The 8,913-nt window shown below is 47.4% G+C and overlaps 1 long non-coding RNA gene across 1 annotated transcript in view; it reads left to right on the plus strand.

Annotated features, from left to right (window-relative positions):
- The window catches only part of LOC309482944, a 116,575-nt gene that overhangs the window by 81,982 nt on the left and 25,680 nt on the right, over nt 1–8,913 (plus strand). The gene's annotated exons all lie outside the window — the stretch shown is intronic.

Below are 8,913 nucleotides of genomic sequence, written 5' to 3' on the forward strand. Positions count from 1 at the left end.
CATAGTGAACGCTTGAAGAAATCAGACCAATCATAAAGGCTATCACAATCATGTTTTTATTTTATCTGTCAGTAGCTACGTCTCGTCTAATTATACCGGACTATCATAAAATAAAGCAACTTTTTTTCGGGAGCTTCCTCTGTTTCTCTGACGGAAAATATCTGTATGGGAGTCGAGAGAGTGCTGCTAAAGCTCCTCAGGTCGTATTTGTGGTGGCATATATTTGTAGAAATGATCATTCTTTCTAAATGTGATGTAAATATGTCCTGTAACTACCAGATAAACAGTAACAGACGCGACTGAAGAAGTAAGTGTGTCCTCTTTCTTTTGTGAAATAGACCTAACGGTAATTTATTTCTGAGTGACTTATGTGCAATTTTGACATAAATTAATTCATTATGATCAATGTATCACTTTTTATTGTAAACCTGTGGTAAAACATCGATGCTTGGGTTTTAAATATTCAAGTAAACAACAAAAATGCCAGCAAACGGCCGCTTTTATCATGTTTGTTTTCAACGCTGTTTCCAGTGATTTCTGATTAGTTTTCTGATAAAACATACTCGGTTACTAACGTAACCTCGGTTCTCTCTAGAAGTGGGAACGAGTACTTGCGTAAGATATCTTACGCTAGGGGAAAACCTCTTTTCCTCGAGATATTGAACCCAAAAATTATCCTTAATTTTGCAATAATGTAAAACGCATTGCAGCAGTATGCAGACATGGGCGAGACAGCTCGCGCGCCCATAGGCTGCTCTGCGGCAACTGCACCAGCCTATCGATAGAGGCCCCTCATGACGTCAGAACCAATGAGGGTGCTTCGCGCCCAATACGTCATGTCCCGCCGAAAGCGGGTGGGGCTAGGGCTATAAATACGGCCCAGAGAGGCTGGTTTGGTCAGTTTTTTCATCGCTGAAGCGAATCAGAACGTGACGCATGCACGGCAACATACGCAAGCACTCGTTCCCTCTTCTAGAGAGAACCGAGGTTACGTTAGTAACCGAGTACGTTCTCTTACGAGAGGTTCTCTCGTACTTGCGTAAGATATCTTACGCCAGGGGAACACAGTGTAAAACGCTGTGCGTGCTTGAGACATAACACTAAAGTCCCAAGGGCAGGTGCCCGGGGCTCATACAGTGCCTAATCACAAGGGACTCACAGAGAATCCGGGAAGAGGGGCTAGAATAGCATCATTCCTGTAATATAGAGCTCTGATAAGAGGATATTATATCAAGTGTTCCACACAGCCAGGGCGAACACGGCCTGGACTGATAGATATGGGGGACTTACGCACTGCCCACAGAAGTATATATATGATCAGTGATCGACGCTCTGGCGGTTTCAGCATCCTGAGCCGATAGGATTCGGGCGGGCAATACTGAAAATTTAAACCGAGAGCAACCTAGCTTGTAAAGCGGGAACCTCGAGGTTATAAAACCTTATAAATGTAGACGGGGAGGCCCAGCCTGCCGCCATACAGATATCTTGCAAGGCAATCCCACTGGACCAAGCCCACGACGAGGCCATGCCTCTTGTGGAGTTCGCTTTGACACCTATCGGGCATTGCAGGCCCTTGGATGTGTAAGCTAGCGCTATAGCATCAACTATCCATCTGGATAGACTCTGTTTTGACGCAGCTAGTCCCTTAGAACGTCCGCTGAACAAAACAAAGAGCTGCTCCGTCTGTCTGAAAACAGATGAGCGAGACACATATGCTCTTAACGCCCTGACCGGGCAAAGGAAGCCTGCGTCCCCTTCCTCCTCAGATACCGGCAGGGCCAACAGGGAGATAACCTGTGCCCTAAACGGTGTGTTGAGGGATTTAGGAACATATCCGTGCTTTGGTTTGAGTATGACTCTCGAGTCATTCGGTCCAAACTCCATACACGTCGCGCTCACTGAGAGCGCTTGCAAATCCCCTATGCGCTTCACTGAAGCGAGAGCCAGAAGAAACACTGTTTTGAAAGACAAGAGTTTCAGGTCTATTGACTGTATTGGCTCGAATGGGGCACCTTTCATGGCTTCCAGAACCGTGGAAAGGTCCCAAACGGGAACTGAGGGTGGTCTGGGAGGGTTCAGCCTCTTAGCTCCTCTAAGGAAGCGAATGACCAGATCGTTCCTTCCTAATGACTGGCCAAGCGGTGGTTCAGCGAACGCTGCTATGGCCGCCACATAAACTTTGAGCGTGGATGGGGTTCTGCCCTTATCCAGAAGCTCTTGTAAAAAGGAGAGAACCTCCGGCACCCCACAGCGTGAGGGTGAAGTGCCACTCGCTGTACACCAGCTAGTGAACACAGACCATTTTGAGGAATAGAGCCGCCTCGTAGATGGAGCTCTAGCCTGCGTGATCGTGTTTAACACTCCCGCTGGGAGGTTAACGGGTACCCGTTGATGGCCCACACATGCAGGGACCAAAGCTCCGGGCGAGGATGCCAGATCGAGCCGTTCGCCTGCGAGAGGAGATCCCTCCTCACCGGTATCGGCCACGGGGCGGTACTCGTCAGCTGCATCAGGACTGGAAACCAGACTTGGTTTGTCCAAAATGGGGCGACGAGTAGCACTGGGCATCCGCTCTCCCTGATTCGCTCTAACACCTGGGGTAGGAGCGTGACAGGGGGAAACGCATAGAGCGGGCAGCGGGGCCAGACGTGAGCCAGCGCATCCCTGCTCTTGGAGTAGAATTCCTGACAATGAGCGTTCTCTTGAGACGCAAAAAGGTCTATTTCCGCTCTGCCAAATGTCCTCCATAGCATTTTGACTGTCTGTGGATGTAAAGACCATTCTCCTGTCGGCCGATTGTTTCTGGACAGTCTGTCTGGTCCCACATTCAGATGGCCGGGCACATGCACTGCCCTGAGCGAGCGCAGATTGTGCTGAGCCCAGACCAGGAGGCGTTCCGTCAGCCTGTGAAGGATTCTGGATCTGATACCTCCTTGGTGATTTATATAAGCCACCACTGACATGTTGTCCGAACGGACCAAGACGTGGTGTCTTTTTATCTGGGGACAAAAGCGCCTCAGCGCGTTGTCGACTGCCATCATTTCCAGGCAGTTTATATGCAGAAGCTTTTCCCGTTCCGACCACTGGCCGAATAACGGTCTGCCCTCGAGCAGCGCTCCCCATCCCGAGGTTGAGGCGTCTGTAGACACCACCTTCACACTCGAGGAAGTCCCCAGGCTTACACCTGACCGGTACCAGTCGGTCACTGTCCAAGGTTTCAGAGCTGCGACGCATTTCTGATCGACCTTGAGGCGCGCGAGACCGGAGGTCCAAGCTCTGCGCGGCGCGCGCTTTCAACCAATACTGCAGCGGGCGCATGCGAAGCCGACCCAGCTGAAGCACTGAGGATGCTGAAGCCATGAGACCCAGCATCCTTTGAAACTTTTTGAGCGGGACTAAAGCGCCGTGGTGAAAAATCTCTGTCATGCGCTGAATACTTAGTCTGCGCTGCGGCGACAGCTGTGCTGTCATAGACAGCGAGTCCAGATCTGTGCCCAGAAAAGATATTTTCTGACTGGGAGACAGTGAACTCTTTGCCCAAGTGACTGTGAGACCTAAATTCTCGAGGTGATCGAGTAATATGGTCCTGTGTTCTATGAGCTCCGACTGTGATCGAGCTAGAACCAGCCAATCGTCCAAATAATTCAGCACTCGTATGCCTCGGAGCCTGAGGGGTGCGAGCGCTGCATCCATGCACATCGTGAATACGCGAGGTGCCAGGGATAGGCCGAATGGCAGGACTGTGTACTGATATGCCTGGCCCTCGAAGGCGAATCTCAAAAATCGCCTGTGACGTGACGCTATTTGTATTTGAAAATAAGCGTCTTTCAGATCTATCGACATGAACCAGTCCCCTTGGCAAATTTGCGAGAGGATTTTCTTGGTCGTGAGCATTCTGAACCGTCGTTTCAGAAGTGCTTTGTTTAGTCGTCTTAGATCTAAAATGGGTCTGAGACCCCCGTCTTTTTTTTTTTCTTTTTTTTTTGGGTACCAGAAAATATCTGCTGTACATGCCCCCTTCGCTCTGAGCTTGTGATAGGGGTTCTATAGCCCCTTTGCTCAGTAACTTCGCTATTTCGGCCCGAAGTAGGTGTGCTACTTCCTTTTTCACCGTAGTATCGATTCGCGCCGCTTTGCGTTGCGGGCGTCGACCGAACTGTAGCGAATAGCCTCTTTCTATAATGTCTAGCACCCACTTCGAAACCCCGGGTAGCCTTGCCCATGCGTTTGCACGAATGGCTAGGGGTTGAATGCGAAGCGCGCTCTGGTCGCTCATGGACAGAGGGGCTTCAGTGTGCTGCAACATAAGCGTCACGCTCATGACATTTGAGGCAGGGGGCGCGCTGATAACAGCGGGCAGATTGCCCGCGTTCGACTCCTCTGCGGTGGTCAAGAGGGGGAGGGCTGAGCGAGTCCCGTAAGACCTGTCATGTCTATGTGTGAATGTGGGCGTGGGATAGCGGGCACATTTACAACACTGAGAGCATTGTCTGCCTGAGCAGAGCGAATGCATGTTGGTTTCGTTTTACAGAAACCTTGAGACATGCAGAACGTAGTGTTTGTGGGCACTGGGCAGTGGGCACATTTACCACATTTAATGCGCAATCGATCTGGGTCGATTTCATGTGCGCGAGCCCTGTGTGACGGGCTGTGTTTCTGTGTAGGAATGAGCACTGGGCAGTGGGCATTTTGTCTACACTCATAACACCATCGGCCGTGGCCGGGACACCAGAAAATACACTCTATGGGATTTATCTGGGTAGCCGTAAAGCGGCGTTTGTGTGCAGGCAAGCGGGCTGTGTCGCCGACTTGTTTACTGCAGAATACACTGGAACAGTCGCATTTACTGGAACTGAACGAGCGAGAAGTTGCCATAGAAACAGAGAGCGTCAACATGCTGGCGTTTGTTTGCAGGCGTGCGTGCATTACAACAGGCTCGCTCACTGCAGTATGACATTTCCAGTCGCCTGAACTTCAGAGGGGAATGAGAAATAGAATTCGGCCCGGCCGCAGCGGGACATTAACACTCTTTTCTCCTTTCGCCAGTGACGCACGGGAACCATAGAAACGGTGTTTGGGTGCAGGCGAGCGGGTTGTACAACGCGCTCGTTGGCTGCAAAATGCACATCTGCAGTCGCCTTTCAGGGAACTGACAGAGCGAAGCATTGGAGGCATAATTAATCTGCCGTTAGACCGAGATTCGAACACCGGTCTCTCGTGTGAAAAACCAAAGATTCCACCACTGAGACACAGGGGGGAACACAAAGGCTTTCAGATGCACGAGCATATAAGAGCGTCAACATGTTTTCTTCGGCGTTTGCTTGCCGGCGCTGCAATATTTATTTCCAGTCGCCTGATCAGGGAACGGAGAAATGTGTGAGAAAATTCAGGTCAGTCCAGCCTCGGCGGGACTAAAACACTATTTTCTCCTTTCGCTGGTGATTGACGCGTGAATGGGGCGCGGAGGCAGGGTAGCTTTCTTGTACGTAAAGAAAAACTAACCCTGACCGTCCGCTTCCAGCCTCCCCTGTGAACGGCGCATTTTGCGCGGCTCGAACAGAGGGAGAGCGAAAGCTAGCCCCGTGACCGTCCGCTCCTGACATCCCCTGTGAACGGCGCGGTTTGCGCGGCTCGAACAGAGGGAGAGCAGGTATCATCCTCCAAGCAGGCAAGGCAAGCGGGCGCACCGGCGAGCTTTGCGGGTTGGGGGGGGAAAGGGGCGTCTTGAAAAAGACGCCCGGCTCTTTTAGTGCAATGAGAGTGTGTGTCGCGGCGGCGAACACACACACATACACAAAACACAGTAGCAGAGAAAAGGATATGTAAGCCGGAAAGCGTCAGCAGGAACGGCGACTGAAGGCGGCGAGTTGTCGACCGGCAGCTTCAGATGCAGATAAATCCCGCTGGGTGCTTGAGTCAGACGGCGCGGCTTCCTCTCAGGATCCAGCGATGCGTAGCTCGCTGAAGAGATAAAAAACTGACCAAACCAGCCTCTCTGGGCCGTATTTATAGCCCTAGCCCCACCCGCTTTCGGCGGGACATGACGTATTGGGCGCGAAGCACCCTCATTGGTTCTGACGTCATGAGGGGCCTCTATCGATAGGCTGGTGCAGTTGCCGCAGAGCAGCCTATGGGCGCGCGAGCTGTCTCGCCCATGTCTGCATGCTGCTGCAATGCGTTTTACATTATTGCAAAATTAAGGATCATTTTTGGCTTCAATATCTCGAGGAAAAGAGGTTTTCCCCTAGCGTAAGATATCTTACGCAAGTACGAGAGAACCTCTCGTAAGAGAACTTCCATTTGTTGGTGAATGGGTTAGTGTGACGTTGTTCCAGAGAGGCGTGTTATGGGCGTGTTTTAGTGAAGCGCTGTGGAGCTTCTGGCCCGACAGTGGAAACGCAGGCCCGGTGCTATTAGCCCGAGGCTATTAGCCCGGCACGGCCCGTTTAAAGCCAAGAAGTCCTCGCTGCAGCCTGTAGCACGATGACGTAGTTGGATGATCCAATACGTACTGGATGGGGAAGTTCGGATCATTTTGCTGACTCTCTTGTTCGATCTCGTTCATCAAAATGAATGAATCTTTTTACGAGTCATTTCGTTCATTTAAGGGGCTTTAAATGTTATACTTTTAACTGGCAAATTCCCCGAACACATCCACCTACGCAATCTTGATCATATTCTGAATTAAGAAATCATTATAATGCAGTCAAAAATTATTTACAGGGAACATAAATAATTACTTTACCTTCCGAGTCTTTTGTTCATTTGTCACGTTCATGAACATAATTCGCATGCGCTGGTCTTAAGTGAGATGAATGTGATGCTTTCCTAGTTTCTCTCTACATACATGCAAAATAGTTAATTTTACAACATTTTAAATCACATGATTTTAAACCTAAATGTGATGGATTTAATGCGTGTATACAGAACATTTTAAAATAAAGCCATTTTATTTTATTCAGGTCATATTTGCTGTTGAGTGAAAGCAAAAATGAGTCAAGTAATTGTCTCTGTAATTTTAATCATAGAGGTAGGCCTACAATAGCCTACAATACGGTCTGTAAACAACTTAAAATACCAGTAGGCTCCCAGCTAACACAGTAACGTTGTGAAGACGTAACTGGACCAGACCATATTCGTCGTAGCGACGTACCACATAACGTTCCAGCAACGTAACTTTGTGATTCCCATAATCGTCGTGGCGACGTTATGTGGTACGTCACAAGAACGTGATGAGGACGTCTTAATGACCAAACTGGCGTGTTGCCAGGACGTAACATCAAAGGACCATATTAGTCGTAGCGACGTACCACATAACGTTCCAGCAACGTAACTTTGTGATTCCTGTATTCGTCGTGGCGACGTTATGTGGTACGTCACAAGAACGTGATGAGGACGTCTCAATGACCAAACTGGCATGTTGCCAGGACGTAACATCAAAGGACCATATTAGTCGTAGCGACGACCAAAAAAACACTGCATAGGCCTACATTTAATCAGCATTTATTCAGTGTGTTACCTGTACTATTGTGTGTGTGCACCGCATGGATCAATGTGTCACACACATGTGTGCCTCAAGAATCAATCAACTAGAAAACATTTATATAATTTATTAATCAGCAGTTATTTAATTACATTTTCCAGATAATAAACAATTAACATATACTTTTTACCATAGGCTATATATATTTTAAAAGTTAACAAAGTTATTGAGAAGTGACAATTTGGCATTCATTTTAATTAATTTGATCTTGGAAAAAAAAGGAAAACAAATGTCACATTAATTGGTGGCCAGTAACAGTATTGTACCTGCATTAAAATAGTACAATTCAATTATGAAATAAATATTGTAGAAGTAGAAAATAAATTCTAACTAAAATATGAAAGCAAGAGTAATGGGTTACATTTGAAAAGAGAAAGATGAGGAAAAAAAAGTGAAGAGTTGTCCTTACAAGGAGGGCATGAAAATAATTTTGTTAAAAAAGATTAAAAGGGCTTTACAAAAAATCTGCATGAATAATTTTATAAATGCACTGTTATGTTACATAAAAGAAAGAATTGTCAATTTTGATTTTCATGGTGACTGTAAAGATATTTGTTAATGTATGTTGTTGATACAAGTGAGATTTAATACCTCGTCTTCTTCAAAAAGCCAGGTCTGTAGAACCAAATCACAAGTCCCCTCCTCTAAAAATTCAACTATTGCATACATTCTGCAAGAAGCAAGAAAAATCATTATAAATGGAAAAGGAGCTGATTATATTTACCAATCGCCAATCATACGACAACCTATTACCTTTGATTATAACTTATGGAGCAATGACAGAAAAATCACACTCCTGTCTTCTGCAATCATCTTTATCGCATGATTTGTGAGTTCTGATGTTGAAATCCATTTAATTGTGTTGTTTTTTTTGGTTGTAAGTGTAGGCTCCAATCAAAAATGACGTGCATGGGCTGTGGAACAGTGGGTACGGTGTACTGTATACACGGCAAAGCACTCTTTCTTCCTTGTCTGCCACTTGAAGAATCTCACAGCATCGGCCCCCACTGAGGATGTATGCACAGTCTCGGGCCCTTGTAGAGATTTTCTGTACATTTGTTTTGTTTGGAGTTTTTTTCTGTTTGCTCATCTCTTCCAGTCTCTTAGAAACCTGAATCAGTGGGTGTCTGCCAGAACGCACCATCTTCTTCAGTGACTGCAGGTAGTTTTCAAACATGAAGGCACTACAATTTTCCAGACAACCAAAGTTTTCTGCATCACTTGCTATGTGCAGCATGGTATGGGTGTTGTACACAAGGAACTCCTGTCCATAGAGTGTCCTACCTTTTTCCACAAAGTATTGCAGCAGTTCATTGGCATATTTCGAATGTTCCTGCACAAGACTTGGACATACTAGGATTGCCATGGCC

The sequence above is a fragment of the Leuciscus leuciscus genome (genome assembly GCF_965113295.1).
Source record: "Leuciscus leuciscus genome assembly, chromosome: 19".
Taxonomy (NCBI): Eukaryota; Metazoa; Chordata; class Actinopteri; order Cypriniformes; family Leuciscidae; genus Leuciscus; species Leuciscus leuciscus.